This window comes from Hyla sarda, chromosome 3 (assembly GCF_029499605.1).
Source record: "Hyla sarda isolate aHylSar1 chromosome 3, aHylSar1.hap1, whole genome shotgun sequence".
Taxonomy (NCBI): Eukaryota; Metazoa; Chordata; class Amphibia; order Anura; family Hylidae; genus Hyla; species Hyla sarda.
In genome coordinates this window covers 128,224,674-128,235,220 of record NC_079191.1, presented here as the reverse complement: position 1 = coordinate 128,235,220, position 10,547 = coordinate 128,224,674, and the positions used below count along the sequence as shown (strand labels likewise).

General features: G+C 39.0%; 1 long non-coding RNA gene across 1 annotated transcript in view; it reads left to right on the top strand.

Moving 5' to 3' along the window:
- Positions 1-7,405: 7,405 nt before the first annotated feature.
- LOC130361699 (uncharacterized) overlaps positions 7,406-10,547 on the top strand; it is a 56,805-nt gene continuing 53,663 nt past the window's right edge. The window contains exon 1 of the long non-coding RNA XR_008891117.1: positions 7,406-9,967. This is a non-coding gene — a long non-coding RNA (uncharacterized LOC130361699). The remainder of the gene's footprint in view (positions 9,968-10,547) is intronic.

Here is a 10,547-nt window from a genome sequence, read left to right as displayed (position 1 = left end):
CATACCAGAAACAGAAAAAGCTGTAGCAGACCATATAATCAAGATTCACTTTATTGTTTAAAAAAAAAGCAATAAAACATTGCATATATAACAAAAGAGGAATGGCGACTGATAAATGGGACTTCTCCTGGATAAGGTACAAGCAAGTGCTGCAAATACCTATTCAAAAGTATACAAAGTGGCTAGTGCCATACGCTAGTGTGCTGATTATTAATTATTAAAGCAATGTATACATGCATATAGCACAAGGTAATGAATATAAATTGGATAAAGCAGCAAGGCTATACCAATAATGCAAGTAATGCTAGTAAATGGTAACACTATTCACATAAAGTGCATAAATGCATGCAATACAAGTTATCATACCAAAACAAAAGTAATTGAACAGCGTGTCCAGGAGGCGTCCACACCTACGACCGTTTCGGACTAAATGTCCTTCTTCTGGGAGTACTCTGTATACCTTTTTAAATAGGTATTTGCAGCACTTGCTTGCACCTTATCCAGGAGAAGTCCCATTTATCAGTCTCTATTCCTCTTTTGTTATATATGCAATGTTTTATTGCTTTTTTTAAACAAAGTGAATCTTGACTATATGGTCTGCTACAGCTTTTTCTGTTTTTGGTATGTAATGTATAAGTAGCATTATTAGAGGTATCATGGGATTAGATACATGACCTTAGTACAGGTGCTAAGTACCAGGTATCAGATTTAGAGATGAGCGAACTTACAGTAAATTCGATTCGTCACGAACTTCTCGGCTCGGCAGTTGATGCCTTATCCTGCATAAATTAGTTCAGCTTTCCGGTGCTCCGGTGGGCTGGAAAAGGTGGATACAGTCCTAGGAGACTCATGACAAATCGAATTTACTGTAAGTTCGCTCATCTCTAATCAGATTAGATGCATGTGCATAGAGAAACTGTCAAACACAATGGGGGGAGATTTATCAAAACCTGTGGACAGGCAAAGTTGCCCTGTTGCCCATAGCAACCAATCAGATCGCTTCTTTCATTTTTCACAAGCCTTGTTAAGAATGAAAGAAGCGATTTGATTGGTTGCTATGGGCAACTGGGCAACTTTGCCTGTCCACAGGTTTTGATAAATCTCCCCCAATATGCTTAGCTACACTGGCCCAATAGATTGCATCAGATATAGATCGGCATAGATACATCTGCTCAGTAGACAGCATCATAAATGAGAAAGGATTACATACACTGGAGAGGCCTGTTCATATACAGAAGGGAAGGTGGCACTGCCAATCTCAAGATGGCCCCTGTCATGAGCTGTTTCCATGGTAGCCAATCTCGTAACACAATTACTGAATTTACAGTGGAAAATGGTCCTCTTTGATAAAGTGGAATTCTTTAATGCATTTGTTAGCCTAAAAAAAAAGTGTGGTGGCCATAGCAACCAATCACAGCACATCTTTCAATTCTTCTATTGTTTTTGCACAATGAAAGGTGCAATGTGATTGGACATTCCCCTGATTGGATCTAGGGCAAAAAGGTATGTTGGGGTGTTGTGATGGTGACTGCAGCAGCCAATCATTGGAAGCACAAGACCATCGAGGCCTGTAATTGGCTGCAGACATCACAGAGCCACATGACCTCACAATGGTTCTTTGTAAGAAGATTGAAAACCACTGGAGCTCCTTATTTTTCACAGAAAGGCTGACCAGACATCTACATGCTCAAGAAGGGAAAGGAGTCCACCAGGTATGAAGAATGGCAGCTTCACAACCGCCATCTATGTATGTCTATGCTAGAGGGGTGTGGTCTTCAAACTGGACCTCCAGATATTGCAAAACTACGATTCCCAGTATGCTCGGACAGCCATTGGGCTGACTCGTACGGGGTTGCCGCCTGGTGGTGGCCGAGGGACAGCCCCAGGCTGACTGGGGCACACAGTATAGCTTCCTAAACATTTCCCCACAGATGTTGGGGTATTTGTTATACACTACTTAAAAGATATTTAGTCCACTGTGGGGTTTGGTTGGCAATACTGCAAGGTACTGTTTGAGTGACACCTAAGAAATGGTTTGAAGTAGGAGACTGGTAGATCAGCTCACTGGATAGGCGTCCTTTCCACAACGCGGCAGGTGTATGGCTGCAGAGAACAGAACAAATTGCCAGCGTGGAATGTGCAGGTAATCCTTTATTGACTAAAATCAGGAACAGGAAAAACATGACGCGTTTCAGGCGTGTGCCGCCCTAAGGGCGGCACACGCCTGAAACGCGTCATGTTTTTCCCGTTCCTGAGTTTATTCAATAAAGGATTATCTGCACATTCCATGCTGGCAATTTGTTCTTTTCTCTAAGAAAAGGTTTGAAAAGTGCTGAACTAGGACACCAAAAATATACTAGAATGTAACTGGGAAGCAACTTTAGACCGCCAGGAATACTATAAGTACACTTCACCCCCACACACATATTGAAAAGTCCTGCCTTTGCCCTTAGCAATGAATAAATCAACATTCATGTAAAAAGAAAATCACATAAGAAAATGTGTAGATATATCAAACTAAAATGAACTTTCCAGAGAAGTTTGGTGGTGAAAATAATAAATTATATTTGTAGATTTAGCTATTTTTGAAATCATCAAGCCAATACTGTTGAGAATGTAGTGTAAGCGTCACATTTGTATTGTTGCTGTTCACACTGGGTACAGTTATTAAGGCATTTTATGATTGTAACAAAGCATAATTCTGTATGTGTCTGGGGGAGAATAACTTCATTTTACAGGCATTTCTTCCTCCACCTCCAGTGATTTAGTAGTAGAATAGTTCAGTAATTTCTTCCCCTCCAGCATGTATTGGCATTTCAGTATTGTACTCAGTGGAATAGAAGAAATGGAATGAATGGAGGGAAGATATTGCTCTGCTGTGCTAAGTAGAAAACACGATATCAAAATTGACTCCAAGTTAAATTCACAGAAGACTGATGAAAATCTCAAAAAACAGAACATATTGCTGTCAAGTTAAAGGGGTATTCCAGGCAAAACCTTTTATATATATATATATATATATATATATATATATATATATATCAACTGGCTCTGGAAAGTGAAACAGATGTGTAAATTACTTCTATTAAAAAATCTTAATCCTTCCAATAGTTATTAGCTTCTGAAGTTTTCTGTCTAACTGCTCAATGATGATGTCACTTCCCGGGAGCTGTGCATGATGGGAGAATATCCCCATAGGAACTGCACAGCTCCTGGGACGTGAGTCATCAGAAAGCGGTTAGACAGAAAACAACAACTCAACTTCAGAAGCTAATAACTATTGGAAGGATTAAGATTTTTTTAATAGAAGTAATTTACAAATCTGTTTAACTTTCCGGAGCCAGTTGATATATATAAAAAAGTTTTGGCCTTGAATACCCCTTTAAAGTGGTACTCCAGTGGAAAACATTTTTATTTTTTAATTAACCAGTGCCAGAAAGTTAAACATATTTGTAAATTTCTTCTATTCAAACATCTTAATCCTTCCAGTACTTATCAGCTACTGTATGCTCCACATGAAGTTATTTTCTTTTTTTATTTCTTTGCTGACACCTCAATCCCCATAGCAAACCTCTCCTGCTCTGGACAGTTCATAAAACGGACAGAGGTGTAGGCAGAGAGCACTGTGGTCAGACAAAAAAGAAATAAAAAAAAGAAAAGAACTTCCTTTGGAGCATACAGTAGCTGATAAGTACTGGAAGGATTAAGATGTTTGAATAGAAGAAATATACAAATATGTTTAACTTTCTGGCACTGGTTAATTAAAAAATGTTTTCAACTGGAGTACCCCTTTAACTTTACAGCAATATGTTTTGTTTTCTGAGATTCTCATCAGTCTTCTGTGAATTAAACTTGGAGTCAATTTTATATATATGATATCATCTGATAAGCAGCTGATAAGTACTGGAAGAATAAAGACTTTTAAATAGAAGTAATTTACAAATATGTTTAACTTTCTGACACCATTTGATTTAAAAAAAAGTTTTCCATCGAAATACCCTTTTAACCCAGGGAACGTTTTAGGGACTGAAGTGGAAACACTCACTGGAAATATTATTTGCATATATATATATATATATATATATATATATATATATATCTCAGTCTTAAACCTGTCTGTTTTTAATGATTGGAGTATTTGTAATCTTAGGTTTTAAAGATTTTATTTTCAAGTTTTATGTAAACAAATCTTAAGTGATCAATGCATCTTACTAACACGGGATTTTTCTTTCATTATCTATTTTCAATGTATAAAAACAGAACCAGCGAGATGTGTTAGTGTTGTTAAGAGTTGTGCATGCCCTACTTATTGATATGATTATGATTAGACACATGGCCCTACTCTATGATGTGTTATAGGCCCCTTTCACACTACCGTTTTCACCCTGCAAAATCTTCCGTCATCAATTCCCGTCTGAAAGTCCCTAATACAGTCGTCAAAATATCCCATTCATGTCCTGCAGCACCAGTTATGTCCCGTTATTGTTGACGGCACAAAAGATGGTGCATGCAGTAATTTTTGTCCCGTCAAAAATAACGTCCGTTAAAATTCTAACATTTAAGTCTATGGGTGAAGGATGTTCACAAATGACATCAGTTAGTTCCCGTTGTTTTAATGTCCGTTATGATCCGTTATTTGTACTGCGCATGCTCAGAACATGGAAATAAAATAACAGACTAGGACAGATGAAATAACGGGTGATAACAAATGGGACATGTCTGTTATTTTGACAGAATGCCCGTTAAAATAACAGACATTGGTCATCCGTTATCATCAGTTATGTTCAGTTGTTTTGTCTATTTTTTCTTGACCTCTTTCAGCAGAAAAATGGCTGTTAAAATGCAGGAACATGATGGTAGTGTGAAAGAAGCCTAAGGGTGTGTTCCCACCTGGCGTATACGCAGTGTATTTCACGCTGTGCAAAATTTACGGCAGCAGCGGCAATTATGCTGCGTATTCCTTGCTCACTATACACACAGGGCTTTCCGGCGGCAGCCCTATGTGTGCAGTAAGTTTTGGAGGCGGAGCCGCACATCACAGTCACGCCAGCACATGGCCCCGCCTCCAAAACTCACTACACACATAGGTCTGCTGCCAGAAAGCCCTGTGTGTATAGTGAGCAAGGAATACACAGCGTATTTTCCGCTGCTGCCGTAAAATGTTGCGCAGTGTGAAATACGCTGCGTATACGCCAGGTGGGAACGCACCCTTAGTCTGTGAGGCGCCATTGTCTTCTAGAGATCAGGAAGAAAATTTGGAGTTACAATATGGGCCCATACCAGGCTTTGGCACCATATGATGGATCCACACAACCCTTGAGTACAATAGGACTTGGTCATGATAGTTCTCCATTGATAATGTCTTTTTATGTTTTATGCAGCTCGGTTAGGGTGCATTCACACCACGTTTTGTACATATAGGTGCCGGATCCGGCGGGGGGAGGGGCAAACCGGGTGCTCCCGTACCCCGGCCGGATCAGCCCGTGACTCCATTTACTTTAATGACCCGACCGGTATGCGGTTTTGGACCAGACCTAAAACCATAGTAAACTACGGTTTTATGTCCGGTCAGGAAACCTGTATGTACAAAACGTGGTGTGAATGCACCCTCACATTAGGTTTATTTAGTAAAGGTGCTTGGACATTCTTTTTCTGAAATAGATTTAATTGAGGGGAACAAAAGCCAATTCAAGGACTTTAGCCAGTGTATTTTCCAATAAGCACAGTGTTTTTCCTGAGTAGGCATTCAAAGTCAAAATCTGCTCCACTACTATTACTAGCGGTTAGGGAGATCATTCATGGGCAGCAACTTAATGGTAAACTATATATTTGGTCACCCATCTGATACAAGGGATGTGAATACTAGGCTTGAGGGGTGGGGGGTAATATAAGCCTGAGCAGGCATTAAAAGGGTACTCCGGTCAAAAAAAAAAATTCAAATCAACTGGTGGCAAAAAGTTAAACAGATTTGTAAATTACTTCTATTAAAAAAATCTTAATCCTTCCAGTACTTATCAGCTGCTGTATGCTCCAAAGGAAGTTATTTTCTTTTTGAATTTCTTTTCTGTCTGACCACAGTTCTCTCTGCTGACACCTCTGTCCATGTCAGGAACTGTCCAGCTGCTAAAACAAAGGAAAGGGCTCCATAGTGTAATACCATATGTATATATGGAAGGTGAAAGATATACAAATCTGCTCACCCGCGGTGGTTGTACTCAGCCAAGCACAACAATGGTATAAGCATGTAGAGAGGGGAACTCTCCGATCTAGCAGCAGCTCCTGGGATAGATACAGCAACCACAAAATATTCCTCCAAAAGAACCACAGGATCAGGCAGGCGCTTGGCACTTGTTTGAAGCAAACAGTTTATTTACCCACAATGCAACGCATTTCGCTGCAAACCGCTTCATCAGGCATATTGGGAACAGCAGACATGCATGGTATTTATACAGTCATTTTCTTAAAATATATAGATATCAATTGATTTCTAATTGATATCTATGTATTTTAAGAAAATATATGTGCAGTTATTGGATATTATATATCCTATGTTTGTTCTTTTTTTTTTTTTTTGTATTGAGTTTCTATGTGCTTTGTATTTTTATATATTTTTATTCTGATATTGTGACTTTCTATGTACCCTGCTGTTTCTGTCGATGTAAGGGTTAAATGACTCTGTATAAATACCATGCATGTCTGCTGTTCCCAATATGCCTGACGAAGCAGTTTGCTTGCATTGTGGGTAAATAAACTGTTTGCTTCAAACAAGATCCAAGCGCCTGCCAGATCCTGTGGTCCTTTTGGAGGAAAATTTTGTAGGAACTGTCCAGAGTATGATAGGTTTGCTTCTACTCTGGACAGTTCCTGACATGGACAGAGGTGTCAGCAGAGAGCACTGTGATCAGACAGAAAAGAACCATACAACCTCCTCTGGCACATACAGCAGCTGATAAGTACTGGAAGCATTAAGATTTTTTTAATAGAAGCAATTTACAAATCTGTATAACTTTCTGGAGCCAGTTGATATATTTAAAAAATGTTTTCCACAGGAGCACCCCTTTAATTGAGCTTCTGATCACATACACCCTGATTTACACCCTTTTTTTTTTTTTATTTAAATGAAGTTCCCGCCAAGCTGGCTATTCTGTGGAAAAAGTGCAGATAGTCAACCAAATGTAAAAAAAATACCTTATGGAATATTGAGGAAACTAGTCTGTTTAACACCCTAAGGCTACGTTCACACGTACGCAGATTTGATGCACAGAATTTTCTGCTGCAGATTTTAATGTAAACTAAATGACTGAACACAGCTTCTAATCGGCAGTTACAAATCCTGCGCATCAAATCTGCGCAGGATCCTGCATGTGTGAATGTACCCTTAATAAGGGTATTACCTTAAAGTTGACATATCCTCTTTAATAAGCAGCTCCTTTAAAATACACTTGGCAAGTATAAAAGCAGTAATAGATCCATATGCTTCCAACCATTTGAATAAATAATGTTTATTAAGTAAGATAACTTGATAAGGATAGGAAATTCCTGCAGGAGTAAAACACAATTGTCAAAAATATAGTGTAAATATAGCTAAAGTATGCTCAGCTGTAGTGAGTAATATAGAACAATGAACAGCAGAAGAAAGTCTTGTGGCAACATCGCATGATAGTTTTAATGTTTTGTAGCCTTAAAATATACTTTATTTTGTACTGTATTTTTTTACTGCATGTATACCATTAGATATTAGCCTAAATGTAACTTATTAGGCTATAATACAATTACCGCTTCTGCATATAGTATTTACTGTTGGGTAATTTTGTTATAAAATGGTTAAACCTTAACATTTGCAAAAACTTTAGTGCTGGTAAAACTGTCTCATAAGTGACTACATTTGGGCCGTTTTCTGAATGTATCCAAGTTTTGTCTTGACTAAAAAGTGCAGCAAGCCACGCTTCTCACTCAATATATGCTCGGAAGTAGCATAGACCTATATGAAGTCAAAGATATCTTAGATCCATGTAAAGCTAAAATGCTTTAACCCCTTAAAGGGTTACTCCACGCCTAGACATCTTATCCCCTATCCAAAGGAAAAGGGGATAAGATATCTGATCGCTGGGGTCCCCCGCGATCTCGGCTGCAGAGACTTGCATTGAGGGTGCGTGGCCGTGCCGTCATGAGCGGGCACGGCTGTGACGTCACGAGCCTCCAGAGCTGCACCTGACGCTATAAATGAATGCCAGGTGCAGCAGGGAGATTCTTTGAATAGGGGATAAGATGTCTATGGGCTGAGTACCCCTTTAAGGAAACGTGCTGTAAATGTACGGCAGTGCAGGCTGACACTTGTACATTTATGGTGTTGCTAAGAAGTGAGCACAGGAGCTGTGCTCTCTTTATAGCAGGTGAGTACCGGCTGCTATCAGCAGCTGGGTACTCACCACTAATGGTGGACATTGGTGATAATGCCGTTATTTGCCATTAGCCCTTTAAAAGCCGTGATCAACCTGTCCTATCAGCTCATAGGGGGAGATTTTTCAAAACCTATACAGGGGAAGAGTGGCAACCAATCAGATTACTACTTTCATTTTTAAAAAGACCTGTGAAAAATGAAAAGCAATCTGATTGGTTGCCATGGACAGCTGCCCCACTCTTCCTCTATACAGGTTTTGATAAATCTCCCCCATAGTGTAGATTTTCCCCCTCCATATTGCTTTGCTGCTGAGGGAAAGGAAAAACAGCGTTTCTGTGTAAGTATTAATAATAAATCTGTAGGTTTTGACAGAAACCTGTGGATAGACACACTTTGTTGGGTTAAAAATGCAATTTGTGGGGTTGACTGGGTTTCTACTTGTCGCAATTTGCTAAAATGTTGGCGCTTGAAAATGGGTTGCGAAAATTTTGTTGTAAAAGCCAACTTTGGGCTATTTGTAATTTAATGCAGGTACTGTAAGTACTAGAGTGTTCATCTTAAAACCCGCATAGATATTATTAGATACCATATTGTATGATTAGATTGAATGATATAAAAAGAGCTAACTGCAGTCTTAGTGAGTATTAACATTTTACTTAGAAATTACACCAATAAACTTGTCTTATAAAATATACATGTTCAAAAATACCATAGTGTTGTCTTTACATTATTTAGTACGTCCAAATTCTCTCATTTTTTACAGAGTAGGTACATTTAGGAAAAATATATTAAAAAAAACAAAAAACACAATATCCTTTAGTGTTTTCAGCAAACATACAACCAGAAATTGTTATAGTTACTGTACAATATTTGTATCATCTAAAGTAAGAATAATGGTTATGTAAGGTAAACTTTACATTACATTATTTATTTGAATACAAGGTATGAATATAGTTTTGTGTCACTCACTGAACCTACCAACATTTGCCCCACTATAGTATAGTGTATATAAATAAATTATACATTTTTATATAATTATATGACTTCTGACAATAGTCTTGGCTGCTATGGTTTACTTTCCCTAAAGGGGTACTCCAGCATTTGATAACCTAAAACCTTTCTACAGGATAGGGGATAAATGTATGATTGTGGGGGGGTCCCTGTAGTCGAAACCCCCCACGATCTCCAGAACAGCACCTGAATGTCCCTGTGCAGGGTGCGAGGGGTTGACATGCCCACTCTGAACATTCTCTATGGGAGCACTAGAGGTACACAAGCACTGTACTCGTGTATCTCCAGCACTCTCATAGAGAATGCATAAAGGGGACATGTTCTGGAGATCAGTGGGGTCCCAGTGGTTGGACCGCCCCTCGATCAAAAACTTATCCCCTATTCGGTGAATAGAGGATAAGTTATCAAACGCTGGAGTACCTCTTTAAGAAACAGTGCTATATGTCAGAATTTATACATACTGTATATTTATTTTCCCAGGAATACAATAACATTGTGATGAGTAGACGAAGACCTGAATTTGAGGCTTAGAATCTCATTGGGGCATCATGTTAGGTAGGTATGGACTAAAAACAATCTTGGTCCCGTGGCATTAAAGCTCATAGGCCAATTACTTATCACTATAGCCATAGTGCACATGGCTTAAAGAGTACCTGTCACCAAACTAAACTTTTAATATATTGTTCCTTATGTTATGATAGGACACTTTGCTATTTACTTGCTGTTAAAATTCTCAACCTTTATATGTTTTTAATGTGATGGGGAAAAAAAAACGGCCACTAAGTGGTTCTGTTCTGTTCCCTGCTGCAAGTCAAACCATTAGTTTGGTCTCCTCCCAGCCTAGCAGGAGACCAAACTCAGGAAGAGCGTGAGGGGTATGGCGAGGCACAGCTCTGCCAGGCTTCAGTCATGTTGCCCATGCTAGGGCAGGTGTTAGGGGTAGTTAGGGAATATAATCTGAGTTAGTTTAGAAAATATGGTTTGATGACAGGTACTCTTTAATAAATAGCATTTTTCATAGGCTCTGTTTATCAACACTAGGAAGTATAGTAATTGACTAAGTGGTCTTGTGCCCCTTTTCACCAGGGGTTTTTGGATACTGCCTTACCAACAAATGGTCAGTAGGCCCCTGTGG